At 45.9% G+C, this 19,098-nt stretch overlaps 1 protein-coding gene across 3 annotated transcripts in view; it reads left to right on the top strand.

The window, feature by feature from the left end:
• Positions 1 to 19,098, top strand: part of SCARA3 (scavenger receptor class A member 3) — a 196,717-nt gene that overhangs the window by 9,978 nt on the left and 167,641 nt on the right. Inside the window, exon 1 of one of the 3 annotated variants that reach the window (XM_085613138.1) lies at positions 3,949 to 3,965. The exons of the other annotated variants lie outside the window; for them this stretch is intronic. The gene's annotated coding sequence lies outside the window, so the exon portion shown is untranslated. Of the gene's footprint in view, positions 1 to 3,948; positions 3,966 to 19,098 lie in introns of those variants that run through there. 3 annotated transcript variants of the gene reach the window in all.

Below are 19,098 nucleotides of genomic sequence, written 5' to 3'. Positions count from 1 at the left end.
TCACTCCCAGGTTGGACACTGCATGGGTTTGGGATCGCTACTGATAGGATCATGCTGGTAGGAGTATTTACTATGGTTTGGTGGAATATAGAAGCAGTACAACCGTGACTTAGGCTTACCGGCTTCAGTGGTGGAAGTTGCTGTGATGAACCCTCTACAGACCAGGAGGTTGTCACTGTATACCCCCGAACGAGACCAGAGAGGAACTTAGGAATCCCCTAACAATGGTGTTACATTTTAAAATTAGAATTTGTGTTTTTCCGGACCAAGGACTCTTAAACTATACTGCCTACCAGAATGGATGACATGTGACTCTTACACCTTATAGGCCTCTGTCTTATGTAACATTTCCTATACACTCATTTACACGTGTATGATTGTCTCTATGCAATGTGTGTGTGATTTAAAGTGTTCTGACACCTTAAACTGGTATGAGTGGCGCTATAAAACCAAATTAATCTAAGGGACCAGTGGTTATGGAGACTTGAGGGGCACTGTCAAAGGGTGGTAGTGAGGGGCTGTGTGGCGGAGGTGGTCATTGGGGGGCGCCAACAAACATTGTCGCACAGGGCGCCACCAGTGCTAAAGCCGGCCCTGTTTAGAGGGCCAACGCCAGCCAGGTAAACAGGGCACCCTCCAATCCAGGCCCTCACCTGTAATCTAGAACTTCATCCACTCATTCACTCACGTTGCACAGAGGGCTCTCACATTGCTTAACCGTGAGCCATGGTGGGATGCGGCTAGTGCAGTCAATGTGGAACAGAATGAAGCCCCCTGGCACTGTGCATCACCAGATGTGTCTTCATCAAGCTGTGGACTATGGCTGATCGCCTGCTTTCCTTGCCAGAATGCTAATCTATCTCACCTTCTAATTTCCCTTAATTCTCTCCACACGTGCTCGAGAGTCACAGCTAACATTTTCCACGCAGGGTTGAGACCAGCATTTCCAGCCCAGCTCACACTGCAGCTCTACAATTCAGTGAACACCAGATCTCCCTCTGCACAGCCTTGCCCTGGCATACTTCCAGATGAGCATTCCACCCCAGCAAGCGTTGCAAGCTGGTGCTGTGTTTTAGTTACTTATTACAAGCATATGCCACAAAAGAAATAAGGATAAACACACAGCCACGTGGCCACCATATGCTCGCAAGAAAAATGTAAACGTTAAAGAACATTCATTGATGTGGTCATTTTGCTGATGACATATTAAATAATGTGCCTTGTGCAATGTATTCTATTATTTGTCAAGGAAACAAAAATAAATCACCACCTACAGGCACTTAAATGACAGACAGCTACAAAGTTACAATGCCACTTAAAGACTTTATAACCACAACTTTAACAAGCAATAGCTAAGTCAAGAAGTTTAGCCTAAGCGAGAGCTAATGGCTTTGCTAATCTCTTTGAACCATATTGTACAGCAGAGTGAAGTGGAGTAGAGTAGAGAGGAGTGGCATGGCATAGAGTGGTGTGGTGTGGAGTGGAGTGTAGCAGAGTGGCTTAAAGTGCTGTTGTGTATAGTGGAGTGTAGTAGAGTGACTTGAAGTTGCGTAGAGCGAAAGGGTGTAGAGCGAAGTGATGTAGAGTGGAGTGCGAGTGCTGTAGAGTAGAACTGCGTAGAGTGGTATACAGTGGAGTAGAGTGGCGTATAGTGCAGTGGCACAGAGTAGAGTGGAGTGGCGCAGAGTGGAGTGGCGCAGAGTGGAGTGGCATAGAGTGGAGTAAAATGAAATAGAGTGGCTTTGAGTTGCATGGAGTGGTGAAGAAGAGAGTGGAGTGGCATGGGGTAGAGTGGCGTGGAGTGGAGTAAAGTAGCGTAGAGTGGAGTAAAGTAGAGTGGCTTGGAGTAGCACAGAGTGGTGTAGAGTGAAGTGGTGGAAAGTGAAATGGCATAGAGTAGGGTGGAATTTAGTGGAGTGGGGTCAAGTGGAGTAGAGTGGCATGGAGTGGAGTGGAACAGCGTAGAGTAGAGTATTTACAGTAGAGTGACATAGCATGACATACAGTAGAGTGGCGTATAGTGGAGATGAGGGGCATAGCATAGAGTGGAATGGCGTAAAGTGCAGAAGTTTAGAGTGCAGTGGCATTGATAGAGTGGTGCATAGTAGAGTAGACTGCTGTAACAAGCAGTGGCGTAGAGTTCAGTGGCGTGGAATGGTGCAGAGTAGGTTGCAGTGGCATATAGTGCCATGTCTTAGAGTAGAATGTAGTGGATCAGAGTGGCGTAGAGGTCAGCGGCGTAGAGTGGAGTGCAATAGTGTAGAGTGCAGTGTCTTAGAGTAGAATGTTGTGGATTAGAGTGGCGTAGAGATCGGTGGCGTAGAGGTCAGTGGCGTAGAGGTCGGCGGCATAGAGGTCGGCGGCGTAGAGGTCGGCGGCGTAGAGGTCAGCGGCGTAGAGGTCAGCGGCGTAGAGGTCAGCGGCATAGGGGTCAGCGGCATAGATGTCAGCGGCGTAGATGTCAGCGGCGTAGAGGTCAGCGGCGTAGAGTGCAGTAGAGTGCAGTAGTGTAGAGTACAGTGGCTTAGAGTAAAGTGGTGCAGAATGCAGTGCACTGAGTGCAGTACAGTGGAGTGGTTCAGGTTAGAGTGCTGTGGTGTAGAGTAGAGTGGAGTGGTGTGGCATAGAGTGCAGTGGCATAGAGGTCAGTGGCGTAGAGGTCAGCGGCATAGATGTCAGCGGCGTAGATGTCAGCGGCGTAGAGGTCAGCGGCGTAGAGTGCAGTGCAGTAGAGTGCAGTAGTGTAGAGTACAGTGGCTTAGAGTAAAGTGGTGCAGAATGCAGTGCACTGAGTGCAGTACAGTGGAGTGGTTCAGGTTAGAGTGCTGTGGTGTAGAGTAGAGTGGAGTGGTGTGGCATAGAGTGCAGTGGCATAGAGTGCAGTGTCATAGAGTGGAATGGTGCTGAGTACACTGCAGTGTTGTATAGTGCAGTGGCATGGAGCAGAGTGGCCAAAAATGCAGATAGGTGCTAAAGAGTGGGTAATGCCAAAGGACCTTGCGAGACGGGCACATTATCTCGAGGCAAACAGCGAACTTCACTATTTTCTTAGTGGGCCTTAAGCAAGCATAGGAACAAAATTACAATTGTAAATGCAAACAGAATGATATATAAAATGTATTTATCCACACTCCCATAAGGACTCCTCTTCCTCTAGGTCTAGTATGTGGTCTAGTTTAGATTCCTACATCAGTACATGTTCTACAATTTAGGAAACTTATTTCAATTTCTATTAATTAATCTTTGCTTACTGTAGCACTTTTATGTTATATTTTATTATTTATATCATGTTTGTACTAGTATGTAATGTTGGTATAGATATTCTATTTTTTCTTATATAATGTAGTATGTTTCTATACTTTATGATTCGGTACTATTTTTTCTATTGTGTTTCATACCTATGAAAATTTCTTCAATAAAACATTTTAAACACAAAAAAAAGTATGATGTATAAAAAACTAAGCTCTCAAGCCCCCTCTTTTGTCTGGGATAAAACCTTGCAAGAATGTAATAGTGCACAGTCGAATGACTTTGAATTCTTCACTGTCGCATCCTTCATCATCCTCAGTAGTATTGAGAGCATAAGCTTGGGTAGTACCTTTGTTACTGCAAGCATGCTGGATGGTGCACAGACTCAGTTTAATCAGAGCGTACAGTGTTCTTATGAGAATAACGACTGCGACCACAGTTTCAGAAATTTTGGAGGGTGGTCTCTAAGATGACGTCACATTCACGTTGACGTACAAAGACACTCTAGCTGGTTGGTTCTTGATGCTCCCAGAGCAGCCCATTATCAGAACAAGCAAGGGGAGTAACATCAGGTGCATGGTGACCAGTGGGATTGTGATAATGTTCAAGGTCTTGTAAAGAATCCAGGCAGGTAACAACACATCCCGGCAGGTGGTGCACATCGCAGAACAGACCGAAGCAAGTTTAGTTTTTGCTAAGGGACCCTCCAAACAAAGGTACCCCTCCCCCTCGAACATCGGAAGGCAAATTGGGGCAGATTCAGCATGAGAAAGATTCAAGGTTTGGCAGTATTTGTGAAGCAAAAACAAGTAGGAGTTAGGGTGACCAACCGTCCGTAAATTTCACGGACAGTCCGTAATTTCGGCCGTCTGTCCGTTGTCCGTGAAGGATTCTTTAACGGACGCCATTTGTCCGTAATTTTAACCGGGCACCGGTGGCACCACTCTAAAGCCGGCACAGCTTCCACCCACCTCCCTGCTTGGCCTCGGAGGTGGGTGTAAGAGACTCCGATGCAGCACCAAAGCTCAGACCCGCAGCAGCATTGGAGAGGCACAGCAGGACGGCGACCCTCACACCTTCAGCCCTTGATGAGCTGCTAAGAGGTGCTTGAAGGTGACTGAGAGGGAGGGGCTGCAGCTTCAGGCGCAGGGGCATCTATTCAGATGCAAACAGCCCGAATGCCTCATGTCTTTGCAGTTTAGAGGGGCCTCACACATTCCCTTTCTGCCCAGGGCCCCAAATACCCTAGAACCGGCCCTGATTACACCGAGGCAGCACGGGGTTCTCTTCACAGAGCTTAATTACTGTCACTAAATTGTAAGCAAACCTCGGTTCTGCAAACGTGCAGTCTATAATGTAATAAAATAAAGAAATGGCACAATCGCACCCACTTTGATTAACAAAGTATGGAGGACAATCAGTTAAATCAGTTCTCTTGGAGTATCTCCTTTAAGTACTGTACATCAGAGTGGGGGGTGGCATACTAACATTTTGGAAAGAGAGCCTGTCTTCTCGTTGTCTTGTCCAGGAGGGGGTGAGGAGCCCTACCCCACCCTGGAAGAGACCAAGATGATACTAGAATACTGCATGCCCACCCCAGTGCCCACCCTGGTGGATCCTGTTCCCCCTCCTGTGATGGCTCCTGCCCCCCCCCAGCGATGGCTCCTGTCCCCCATGTGGCGGCTCCTGCCCCCCCAACCCCCACCTGTGATGGATCCTGTCTCCGCCCTGGGTGGCTTCTGTCCCAGTCCTGGAATGGCTCCTGCAGCGAGGGTGAAGTACCTGATGGGCCTCTTCTCAAAAAGGCTCAGCTCAAAATTAATATGAAATGGTGGGCGAGTGAGTAAGTGAAGGGATGGCTGGATGAATTAGTGAAAGGGTGAATGGATGAATGAATGATTGAATGGATGGATAATGAGAAAGGATAGATGGATTGGGGAGTGGAAGGATGGATGAGAGAAAAGGTAAATAGCTGGATGTATGGGCGGAAGGGTAGATGGATGGGTAAAAGGGTGGATGGATGAGTAAAAAGGTGGATGGATTGATGAATTGATAAGTGCAAGGGTGAATGGATGGACAGATGAGTAAAAGGGTGGATGTAAGGATGGATGAGTGAGTGAAAGGGGGGTAGATGGACAAAAGGATGAATAGATGAGTGAAGGAGTGAAAGTATAGATGGATGGTAGAAAGGATGGATGAGTGATAGGGTCAATGGATGGATTCATGAGTGGATGAGTAGATGGATGGGTGGGTGGATGGAAGGAAGGATGGCTAAGTGAAAGGGTCGATGGAGAGAGAAAGGAAGGATGGCTGGATGACTGAAAGGGTGGATGGGTGGAAGGAGGAGTGACTGGGTGAATGGATGAGTAAGTAAAAGGATGGCTGGATGGGTGAAAGGGTAAATGGCTGGATGGATGAGTGAATGGATGGATGGGCGGAAGAGTGGATGGATGAGTGCACAGATGGATAGGGTGGAAGGGTGGATGGATGGATGATGGATGGATGAGTGAAAGGATGGATGAGTGAAATGATAGATGGAAGGATACATGATGGATAGGTTTGCAAATGGTTGAATATGTTTGGATATGGCTGCAGTGCTTAATTTGTGCCGCTGCTTTCCGGTGCTCAGCACCGGCACTTCATTGTCAGAGCCGGGGCTATAAATTATTTTCAGGAGGCAGTGATGGTGAAGGTAATAAAAAATAAAAAAACATGAACAAAGGGGATACCCTGCTGCGCTCTTGTGGAGGTTTTTGTAAGGCTGGATGTGATTCTGCTGTGCTCTTGTGGCGGTTGAGACGTCCGGTCAGTTGTACCTGATAGCATTATGTTGTGGGGTGTGGTTGAGTAAGGAGCCATGAGATGCTCTCTGTGTTATGTACACTTCACATGTGACGTGGGGTCATGCTTATTTACTGTACATCATGTGGAGTTTAACAAGGCCTTGCGGTTGCCTCCTGATAGGACGCCACCTTACTATGCTAGCACATTCTAAGGGGGTGGATGTTGCGTGTTCTTGAAGGGTGCCGAGTTGCACCTTGAGGCATGGGTGATTACACAGTTTAGTGGTGTTCTGTGGGCCGACTATACTACAGCTGGAAAATAATTCCTTTATTGGAAATAGTATTTCACAGCTTTTTGGGGCTTCCGTTTTCTGTGAGCGAACTGGGAATTTAGTTTCACCGGGTGTTTTTCCTTCTAGTGTTGTGAAATGGCTATTTTGGTCATTGGCTGCATAATGTGTTTTCTTTTTCTTGAGTTGTAGAACTGGTCTATTTGTCTTGTGTATAAATTGTGTTTTCGTATGGCATCCTCCTGTTAAGAGGAATGGGGTTGTGGGCTTTTGTTTAAGTCAAAAATTTGAATCCCGGCAGGGCCACTCAGCCTTTCATCCTCCATGGTGAGTAATTGAGACCCTTTGACCTGGTAAATATTAACACCTGTTGTGTACAGATCGTAGAAAGGGGCAGAAGGGTGGTATGGAGCCGTAAACATAAATTTATTAATAATAAAACAGCATGACTTGCAATATATGCGTTGACCCACGAAGAGTACTGTGCCCTCTAACTTCTTATCATATGAAGTAAATATGCTCCTTAAAGAACGTCTCATGCTTCTAAGCGCTGTAACTAACAAGTATTATTCCAGTTATCAATGGTACTTGGTGGCATCTTTGCTGAGAGCGGATAAGGACATAAGGAGTCACTTGAGGCTTTGCCCTTCTTTATTGATGGCCCCTCTCCACATTTCACACTGGGAATAAATAGCATAATACACTCGGCGCATCTGCATCAATGCTACATATATACTGATGCAGTTTGGCCACGTTGTTAATATAGGTTCGGACTAGAGACTGTCGTGCATGTGACTGTCACTCAGTGCCTCAGGGAAGGGACTGTCATGAGTGATCATCACTTGATGTCTCAGGGACTACCATGAATGACCATCACTTGATGTCTCAGGTGAGGAACTGCCATGAGTGACCATCACTTGATGCCTCAGGCGAGGGACTGCCATGTATGACCATCACTGAATATATAGGTGAGGGACTGTATGTGCATGACCAGCACTGGATGGTTCGGGTGAGGGACTCTATGTGCGTGAACATCAGTGGATGGTTCGGTCTAGGGACTGTATGTGTGTGACCAGCACTGGATGGTTTGGGCTAGGGACTGTATGTGTGTGACCATCAGTGGACAGTTTAGGCGAGGGACTGTGTGCGTGACCATCAGTAGATGGTTCGGGCAAGGGACTGTATGTGCATGTCTATCAGTAGCTGGTTCGGGCAAGGGACTGTATGTGTGTGACCATCAGTGAATGGTTCGGGCGAGGGACTGTATGTGCATGACCAGTGGATGGTTCAGGCTAGGGACTTATGTGCGTGACCAGCACTAGAGGGCTGAATTGAGGGCACTTTCATAAACGTAAACACTTGGTGGCCCATTGGTTTCATGTACTGGTTTCATGCCACCCTTGTCCAGGCCATTGGATCACAGCTCGGCGAGGTGAGCTACTTGGTTTCTGTGGCTAACTTACTGCCTGGCTGGCAGGTGGCCATCCAGCAGCGAGGACCCCTGCAGAGTTGATAATGTTCCTAGAGTAAGTGGGTGGAGTCAGTGAAGGAAATGAGTGGAGCCAGGGAAAGTGGATGTGGCCTCCTACAAACATTTGAGCACCTGGACTTCATATTTTACAAATTAAGCACTGTATGGCTGGGCTTACTTATATACTATTGCGCGACCTCCTCTGATGTGTCTGTAAAACTTACCTATTGTCCTGAAGTTTTGTCCTGAATTTTGACCTCCTGTCCTGAATTTGTGTCCTGAATTTTGACCCTTTGTCCTGAATTTTTACACTCACCGTCCTGAATTTGCACCAATGCCAGTTGGTCACCCTAGTAGGAGTTGTTGTTATGCACACAGTGATGGCTCCCCCAAGGACAGCTGCAGTACAGTTTTCTGAGACTCTGATCTGCCGACGCCCATTAAGGGGTGTGAAAGCACCCCAGGACATCCGCGCCACCCCAGCAAGCTTGTTTTTTTGGGAGGGGGAGCTTGTGGGCGGGGTGGAGTTCAAAAGTGCCTGGTAGGTAGTTCTCAGCGCCCCTTCAAGGCCCGCCCCCTTTTCACATGGTGAGATTGTTCTTTAAGTTGGCAGGTTTGCACCATGATGTGTGCGATGCTGAGTTAGCGCTAGAAGGCAAAGCCCACAGCCCACAGCAAAGCCACTTTAGACTAATTTAATTTGATGGCCGGCACCTTAAGCTCTTCCATGATCTTTGTTTCCGGTCCAGGGAGGACCTGGCTTGGCAGTTCGGGCTGGACTGTTCCCAAGAGGCACAGGGTCCAGACGGAGTTGCATATGGCCAGGTCTGAACTGGGGTGGCATGGTGAGCAAAAGAATGATGGATTTAACCCAGATCTCTTGACTGGGGGTGAATCTTTTGATTTGTTCTGCATTCCGTCCATCAATTGTGTGTCTTTTGCTTCCATGATCTTTGTCAAAGAGGGCCGAATGGAGGTGTACTGGGCTTATAAACCTTCCGCCACTTCCCACCAAAAGCCCCCCCACCCCCAACCAGGGGTTCCGAAGTAGTTATTTCCTCCTTCTGGGGAGTCCCTATACCTTAGAGAATTTAGAGTCAACCGGAGAAAAGGGGACCAGAGGAAGAGGCCACTGGACTGCAGAATCAGTCTCGTGCAAGGAAAGGCATGTGCCAGGCTGCCAAACCCTTGATGCGACAAAGGCCCTCACTTCGCGGATCTAAGGGAGAGTCTACAATAGTTTCTCTTCACCAGGAAGCTGTGTGTGGAAAGCCAATTCCATGTGACACGCGTGGCAGGCCAGCAAATCAAAGAAAGCTGAGTGTGTGCACCGGACCCCAGTAACGAGTGAAAGCCCCAAAGGGGAGGGGGACAGAGTATCTAGGACAGGGACTGAGAGGGCTGGCCTGTCCGTCCTTGCACAGTGGCCATGCAAAGACATTCATAAAGCGTTCTATATTTCCAGCCCATGCAGGGTTTCTTCCCACCATCTAGTTAGTACGTGGGTGGTTGTCAAAACACTTTGGTCCATGGCAGGGTTGGTTGGAGGAGAGTGGTGTGGGATGTGGAAACCGTTCTCAGAATGTGCCCCCATTCTCCCAGGCCGCCCACACCACGTCCATCCGGCTCCACAGGCAGGAGGCCAGGCGACACTGTGCGGACATTTCTTGTGGCTTGCAGAACTTGCAGTAAGCAGAGGAAGCTGTGTATTCAACAAGACTCTATTCACTGTAATTGGGACAAGTCCTGGCACAGGATGTCGGCGCACGCGCCTTTAATGAGGCCTCATTTTTCTTTTTATTTTGTGAACTCAACACAAATTAGTAAAGCAGCGTGAAAATTAAAGGGGACGCGTCTTCCACCCAAATCAATGTATGTTTTTGGTTCATGTCCACATTTACCTTTATTCATCACCAGACCTGTCTCTCTTACTGTTATCCACCCATCAATCACAGTATCTAATTTTTACATATCAACCTCGCCTTCTTGCTCACCTTTTATTCTCATTACTGTCTCTCATTTAGTCTTCCCTGCTCTCTGGTCCTCTCTGTCTTTGTGCTCTCTCTGTCAGTGACAGTCCACTCTATGGCATTCTACTCTACGACAGTCTATGCCATGACACGCCACGGCACATCACTCCACTCTATGACACTTTAATTCATTCAACACTATGTCACTCCACTCCACTCCCTGGAACTCCACTCTACACCACTCCACTCTGCTCCACTCTACGACACTCTATGACATTTTACTCCCCTCCACCCTACGCCCCTCCACCCTACGCCCCTCCACTCTATGCCCCTTCACTCTACGACCCTCCATTCTATGCTACTCCACTCTGACACTCTACTCCTCTCTATACCACTCTACCCCACTCCACCCTGTGACACTCTATGCCACTTCACTCTAGCCCACTCTGCTCCCCTGTACATTACTCCACTGTAAGAATTTACTCCACTCTATGACACTTAACAACACTCCACTGTATGATACTCCACTCTATGCCACGCCACTCCACTCTACGCCAGTTTACTCCACTCTACACCACTCCACTCCACAATACTCTACCCACTCCATGCCACATCACTCTAGGCTACATAACTCTATACCACTGCACTCTACTCTGACACTTTACTCTACTCTACACCCCTCACTCTATGTCCCTCCACTTTACACCCCTCCATTCCACGGCTTGTCACTCCACTCTTCAACACTCCACAACACGCTACTCTATGACCCTCCAGTCTATGCATCTCTACAACACTCTACTCCACTCTACTTCACTCTATACAATTCCCTCTTCACCACTCTGTGCCACTTTACCCCACTCTACGTCACTCTACAACACTCCACTCTACGGCATTCCACTCTATGAAACTCCACTCTATGGCATTCCACGCCACTCCACTCTACGAGTCTACGACAATCCACGCCATTCCACTCTGACACTCATTCCACTCCATGACACTCCACTCCAAGACATGCCACTCTACTCTATGCCTCTCCACTCTAGGACATTCTGCTTCACTCTATGCCACTCCACTCTACAACACTTCACTCCACGATACTCCATGACACTCTCCGCCACTATACTGTATGACACTTCACTCTACACCATTTCACTCTATTACAGTCCACTCTATGATAATCCATTCTACAGTGCTCCACTCTACGACAGTCTTTGTCATGCCATGCCACTCCACTCTAAGCCACTCCATGCCAAACCACCCTACTCCACTCTATGACACTTTAAGTTACTCTATGCTAAGTCACTCAAATCTTCTCCACTCCATGGAACTCCACTCTGCAAAACTTTACTCCACTATACGCTACGCAGTTCCACTCTATGCCCTTCCACTCTATGCCCTTCCACTCTATGCCCTTCCACTCTATGCCCTTCCACTCTATGCCCTTCCACTCAATGCCCTTCCATGCTACGTCCTTCCACGGTATGCCCTTCCACTCCACGCCATCCACTCTACATGCCTCCACTCTACACTCCTCCATTCTATGCTACTCCACTCTATGACACTCAACTCTATACCACTCTACTCCACTCTAGGCATCTCCACACTATGACACTCTACTCCACTCTATCCCACTTCACTCTAGGCCACTTTATTACACTCTACACTACTCCACTCTATGACTTTACTCCATTCAATGACACTCAACGGCACTCCACGCTACACCACTCCACTCTACGCCAATTCCACTCTACACCAGTTTACTCCACTTTACACCACTCCACTCCACACAACAGCACACTACCCCACTCTATGCCCTTCCACTAGACGCTGCGCCACACCAGTCTAGTCTACGTCACTCTTAACCACTGCACTCTATGACACTTTACTCCATCTATGCCCCTCCACCTTACGCCCCTTCACTCCACTCTGTCATTTCATTCCCTTTCACTCTACAACACGACACTCTTCTCTACTCTACGGCACGCCACTCTACGGCACTCCACTCTACGGCACTCCACTCTTTGACACTCCACTCTTTGACACTCCACTCTACAACACTCCACTCTATGACACTTTACGCTGTGACACTCTACTCAATTCACTGTACTCCGTATTATGCCTCTCCACAACACACTGCCCCACTCTACGCCCCTTCACTCCACTCTGTCATTTCATTCCCTTTCACTCTACAACACGACACTCTTCTCTACTCTACGGCACGCCACTCTACGGCACTCCACTCTTTGACACTCCACTCTTTGACACTCCACTCTACAACACTCCACTCTATGACACTTTACGCTGTGACACTCTACTCAATGACACTGTATTCCGTATTATGCCTCTCCACAACACACTGCCCCACTCTACGCCACTTCACTCTACTCTACTCCACTTTATGAAATTCCCTTTACACCACTCCGTACCCCTCCACTCTATTCCACTCCACTCCCCTCCACTCCACTTATGCCACTCCACTCTGCTCTACAACCCTCTACACCACTCTATGCCTCTCAACCTCACAACACTCTACTCCACTCTACTCCAGTAGTCCACTCTACTCCACTATTCTACGCAACTCCACTGTAGGTCACTTTATGCCACTCCACTCCTATCTATGCCACTTCACTCTACAACACTCTAATACGCTCTACTCCACTTTACACCACTCCACTGTATATCACTCTATGCCACATCACTCTATGCAACATCACTCTACGACACTCCACTATATTCCACTCTACTACACTCCACTCCACTCCACTTTATGGCACTCCATGACATTCCCCTAGACTCCACTTCGCTCAACGACAATCCACTGCAGGAAAATAAACCACACAACAGTCTACTCCACTCCACTCCACGCCACCCCACTGTACCACACTCCACGCCACTCTTCTTTTTGCCACTAACTTTTAAACATGCTGAACAGAAACCACGCTGGTGTACAACATGGCTAAAATACATTGGAAAAGACAAAAGCTCTTGCATAGACGAGACGTTTTGGCTTTTTCAATGCTTGTTTAAGACTCTGGTGGTGTCACAGGCAGGCTGGTCTGCTGCTGTTTCTTCCAGCTCTGGGTTTTCTCTTAGCACTATGTAACCCATGTGCTGTTCTTGGAGCTTTGAGCGGTTGCTGAGTTCCCCATTATAACTTTTTATTTAGAGGTTTCTTTAAATGCTATGTGCCAGGTTATTGAAGTATTTACCCTCTCGTTGTCCAGTTTGGTGGCCCTGCACATAATGGAGGTGTCAGGGTACTCACCAGGATCCTTGTACTTCTCTTCAAAGATCCACCTGTAGATGAAAAATCCTTAAAAGCCATAAGCAGAGATGCCCGTGTTGGTCAAAACCATTTGATTGGATGTTGGGTGGGGAGTCAATATTGTCTGCCTTGAAGGCCATGACTGAAACTTCCTATATAGTTCTGTACAGTCTGGGTGAGCTGTATCTTCAGAACTCAGCAGAACCTTAGAATGTCCTCCTCACGTTTCAAGGGCAGATAGAGAGCGCTCCAGGGTGGAGATTCCTATCCATGTTCAGATATACTAACCACTACATTTTACAAGCCTGGACAACCGGATATTCATTTCATTTCATGATGTTTGTCACAGAGGGCACAATATAAAACTCCTTCCTTCCTATTTTATGTGTCCAAGAGCACACAATGTAAAGCCCATTAGGTCCAACACCAACGCTGTTCAATGACACACCAGTAAAGATCAACAAACAGAAGGAGCTAAAGCCCTGTGATCACCTTACTTTTGGCCCCAAATGGACACCCTGTGCTCATTTGACCCCAAGGGTAGTGGAACAGGGTAGTGCAAGCCTTACTGATGGAGGCTGCTTGGGGTAGAAACTCACAGCTCCACAGAGCAGACAATACTATATAATAAATCAAGCCAGTGCTTTTATTGTATTAGGAAAACGTATTTTAATTCTCATACAACTATATTAAACACAAAATTACAAATGTTTACATTGAACACCAGACCCCTCCTGAATTAAAAGAAGGTCTTTCAGTGTTCAACAATGTAAAGCCCTGCCTATGGTGTTTGTCATGGAATTTAAAATGCCAAATGCCTTTCAATTGTATTTGTCACAGAGGTTACAATGTAAAACCGCCTCGTATTGCCTTTGTCGTAGAGCTCACAATGTTGCATTTATTGATGAGTTCATAATGTAAAATCCCTTAATGTTGTGTTTGTGAGAGTTTACAATTCCCCCCCTATTGTCAATGCAAATACCCTTCCCTGGTTCATATTGTAAAATCCTTTCTTATAGTTGTTGTCAGTCAGTTTGCACACCTCTTTACTCTTGCATATGTCTCTGGATTGCACCAGAAGTAATCAGGCGCCTTTCACAACTCCAGCCCAAGCACGTGCTCCTGCTGAAGATCAATGAAGAGGCAAAGTCACAGCCCTTCTCTCGGAACTGTCTTATAATGCTTTTTTGGAAAATAATGTGAGGTCCAAGACAACTAAGCTGCCTCTAGCCAGACCTAAAAAACAGAGATCGAAGGGGGAAAGGAAGTGGATGTTTGGAGGGATGTCTTGACCTGATAAAAAAAAAATATGAATGCAAATCCACCAGACCCTCTCGCACCAATCAAACTTCTTGATTCAAAGTCTCATGAGACAACCTCGATGTATTGTTGTATCCAGGCTTTAATTATTTAGTTGATAGTTTTATATAGCGTGAACAAGACCCTTGCGGGTATCAGAGCACTTTACAGGTATACAGATAGCAGAGTAATAATAACAATAATATCATCTTCAGGACAAAATACAGGATAAAGTAGTGACCAGAGAGGAAGGGTAAGCGTTGTTCTGAGAGCAGAGGAGATAAACCAATAAGGACAGAATTATCTATAAACCAATAAGAATAGAATTATCATAGTCCAGAAAACCGCAGTATCATGTAGTGTCGAGAAAAGGGGGGGATGTCGGAACTGAGAAGTAAAAAACAGTAGGTCATCGGTATGCAATAGTCATGAGGAAAATTGAGGAATCGTAGGTTCGAGGGAGAAGGAGGGCTCTGACGTCTTTCTTGAAGCATACCGTAGAGGGATTCAGATTGATTTCAGGGGACACGGAGTTCCAAATTCTTAGAGCGATCTCAGAGAGAGGATGGTTGTAGGTTTTCGTTTTTTGGAATCTGTGAGAATGCAGGAGTGAAGAGTTGCAGGCTCTGGGTGATCTGGAGCCTCCAGAGAGTTCTCGCTTCGGGGCAAGACCTCTAGGGGTATTGAAGTGGAGGGCTTTGTGTGTCATGCAGGCAATTTTAGCTGGATTTGGACCTACATCCCATGCAGACAGCCTCTCTCAGGCTCTGCACTCAGTATCGCAACAGCCCCTTGAAGCATTGCATAATGTGAACTGTCTGTCCTCAGCAGAACAAGCAGGAGCAGCCTTAGGAAACTCTGGGATAAAGGCTTCTTCTTGGGGCGAGCAGCTCCAGGGATGAAAGAAAAACACCAATGCGCTGACGAGGAAAAAACTGCTAATGCCCAGCTGGCATGGCATGTGTCTCTCTGGGCTGGAACCAGCGGCCTGCATGATGCCATTACAAGGTAAATGTTTTCAAAAAGTGCAGGTTTTCTGAATGCCAAGTTCCTCCCAGCAGACTCCCTTTGCAAACAGAGCCACCTGCTGTAAAATGTGTACAAGCCCTTTAAAGTGAAATATCCCATGTGCAGACGCGGTGTCTGGGCATCAACAAGGTGCACCGCAGGCTCATGGGAATTCAACATTTAGAGCCAATGCATAAATCTAAATATTGCACCTAAGCAGGAGTGACTCAGACATTGTATTAATGAGTGGAACAGAAGAGTGAGCCTAAAACTCTCTTATTAGCTTGGTCTCTTGGCTGATGACGTAGGTGAAGGGTTGGGTGTAGGCAATGGTGTAGCGTGGGTTGCAAGTGCCCAAAGCGGACTGTTAGCACTTCTTGAGTCCCTTCCACCAGCCCAGTATTGAGCCCATTACCCCCAAACTCATCTATTAGATTTTAAGAACTTTTTAAAATTTTGCTCCCCTAAGAATTTTACACTATGGGCAAACGCCCCTGTGGCCCTGCCCACACAACACTACTGGACATAGGTGCATGAGTGACAGCTTCCTAGAAGAAGGGACTCTCATGAGGATGAGGATACATTTCTCCCCAAAACAAACAAGAGGAGATGTAATTTGAACAGGAGCATAACAAAATGAGCAGCACACCACTGTAAGTCTATCAAAGTCTCTGGTTCATCGGCAGACCTGTACGGAGCCTGGCTGCTCTAGGTTCTCTGTAGTAGGACGCGGGCACTCGGATTCATGGTGAAGTCTTCCTGGATGTTTTGAGTAAGAACACTGGTAGCAATGTCTGAAGATTGTTTGACAACAGCTACTGGTATTAAGGACCTCCTCGTTAATATTAATCTCTCTCCACTGCTGTATAGATTCACCTTAACCGCTTTAAGTATCCCCATTTCAGATCCATTTCAAAATGTCCCTGCTCATGACTGGTGCTGTCATATTTTTGTAGCGGATTCTGGATTTGCCCTGCATAATTTGAGTCTTAACACATTTCAAATTCCATGAGCAAAGTATACCATATATCATATTGTTTTGTGTTACAATTCGTGAATCTATCATGGAGTACTCTCTTACCCAATCCAGATCTTGGCACTCTTTGGTTGCACATTATGTCTCGTCCACCTTGATAGGGCTTTTTATGGAGGGATAGACTCAAATCACTAATCAACCATTTGTCTTCGTATTTGGTTTTGAAATCCAAATGTACCAAATTTTGTCCCAAAATCATGTCCCTGTGTAGGACCATAAAAGGATTTTCGCACAGGCCTGGTAAGGAGTCCATCAGGCACCAGTTCTTGTTGATGATTCCATTGATTCTGTTTGTCTCATTACAGTCCGTTGTAACATATCACGGATCTTTCGATCGGCTTCCATTTTTGTTACAGTACGGTCTTCCCAGGCGTATACAACACAATTTAAAGTGATCTCTTTAGGGTTCTCACTGGGTATCCTTTCTCTTTTAGTGTTTCCAGCATCTCTCTTGCAGTCCTAAAATAGTTTTCTTTGAGGGAACAGATCCTCCTAATTTGCAGAAAATTAGGTATAAGGGGCGGTTTTCCTTCAATGGCTATGTATGCGATCTGTCCTACCTCAATAAGCTAGTTTTTAAATACGTTTTACATAATGACGGTATTAGTGTGCTACCCCTGTGTGAGATATTCAAGGCTAAAGATTAAATTTGATCTAGTTGCAGGTCATGAAAAACAGGATATCTTTTGATTGATTATTCAGTTAGTCGCAGCAGTCACGTACGGCGATTCTATGTTGTTTCAACAGATGAAGATGTCATAAATGTACCTGATCCACATGATGACAAATGCTTTCAAGAAGTTAGGGTTGTAAATCCTTTCCTCCTTATGTATTAGGCCCTATACAAAATGGCCACTTCTGGCCAGTGGCTGTTCCTTCAAACTACAGGTTGAACTCCCCTCCAAACTTAAAGCAGGTTATTAAATAGGCAGATGTTTGCTAATATGATTGCAAATTCTGTCAGCATATTGTGATGTCTTTCCCTTTGTTGTAAATATTCTTGTCTCACTTCTAATTTTGTGTCTTGGGCAATGTTCATATATAGTGCTTGAACATCCACAGGGAATAAGATTTGTTTGTGGTCATTGAAGGATGGGCTTCCTGTTTTATTGATCATGGCTGATCCATTCCTGATATAAGATGGAACTTCTTTGATGAATGGTTTCAAGATACATTCCACATATTTGACCATTGGTTCCCGAGCTGAGTTTAATCTGAAGGAATAGGTCATCCTGTTTGACTTCTGGCATCCTTATCAATTTTGGGCAATGTTTACAACATGAGGGTCTTTGTCATTGAGACAGCCACATTCGGTTTTTGGTCAGCAATCTACCTTGTATGTCTTTAAGAATTGCGGATTTTATGAGAATATGGATTCATTTGGTACAATTTGGTGACATGCAGCAATAATTTTATTTATCGTTCAATTGGTGTCTAAACTCATTGTCACGGTTTTTTGTGTCTTGTATCACTATTGCGCCACAGTAATCCGCTGGCTTGATGATAATTGTTCCTTCATTATTAAGCTTCCTTAATCTTAATCTCTCCTATTGGTCCCTGGGCAGGTTGGAGGGCATGTATCTATTCAAGTGTATCTAAAACATCAGAACCAATTTCTCAAATGTTAGAATTTCAGCAGCCATCTTCTGTGGTGGAGGTCAGGATCCAGAGAGGTTCCTGAATGAGGGATTGCCAGATATGTACATTTTTTCTTGATTAGCAAAGGTCACTTTCCACCAAACCTTTCTGAGGCATTGTATCATTTCAGTCTTTGGTTGTAGAAATGTAGTACTTTTGATAGCAATTGGATATCCGATTAAGTTAGTTCCTGGCTGGATGAATTATGGGTTGGTGAAACCACCCTGCATTGCAGATTGTCTTCCGTTGTATTTAGCATTGTATGTGTTCCTTCTTGCTTGGATTTCTCCAGATCCTTAGTTCTGTGGCTTCCTTTCTCTTCCTTTTCTGAAGTCTCTTCATAAAGAAAGGAGACCCTCTGCCATCTTGCTAAAAGATGTTTGTTCCCTGCTGTGCATCTTCATTCAAACTTCCAAAGGATGATGTCTCAGAGAAGCTGCTGAATCTCCTCCAGCTGTGGCATTGGGACTGTTGCAGTGCACCTTTAATTTCAGGTCTGCTGTAGAAATCGTTTTGAAAATAAGGATAAACGTTTTTAAACTAAAATGTACCAATATCTCTCTGTAGTGTCTTAGTTTCTTGAGTATGTGTCTTAACTTTGAAATCTTTAAATTGATTCTCAATTTCTTCAACCAAGGACTTTGGTCATGTTCTAGAGCTGTTTCTTGATAAATCCTCATCAAACTCTCTTAATGCTTTCTCTTCATTTTTAGCTAGTCTTTCAACATTTTCAATCTCAGGCATCGACTAGTCACATAACCTGTTAGTTCCTAGTGAGGCGTGGCCAAGTATGGCTCTGAGCATGTTGCTCCAATCCCGGATTAGCCCACCTGCCCACACCTTATCCTCTATTTGCAGTGTTCCTAATGAGACTAATGAAATCCACACCTTTAGGTGCTTACTAGATGAAAGCCTGATATGCAGACATTGATGGAACTGGAACGAATCAAATGATGTATACTGTTCCAATATTCAGTTCAAGGTAATATATTAAGTACCAGGAACACCGTCAGTCACTAGGCGCATCTGCTCAGATGAGCAAAAGCCCTCACCCCCTGACGTTGACATGCTTCATCATCGGGCCTACTC

Source organism: Triturus cristatus, chromosome 6 (genome assembly GCF_964204655.1).
Source record: "Triturus cristatus chromosome 6, aTriCri1.1, whole genome shotgun sequence".
In the NCBI taxonomy this organism is placed as follows: domain Eukaryota; kingdom Metazoa; phylum Chordata; class Amphibia; order Caudata; family Salamandridae; genus Triturus; species Triturus cristatus.
Note: the sequence above shows the minus strand (reverse complement) of the source record. Positions and strands in the feature narration are given on the sequence as shown.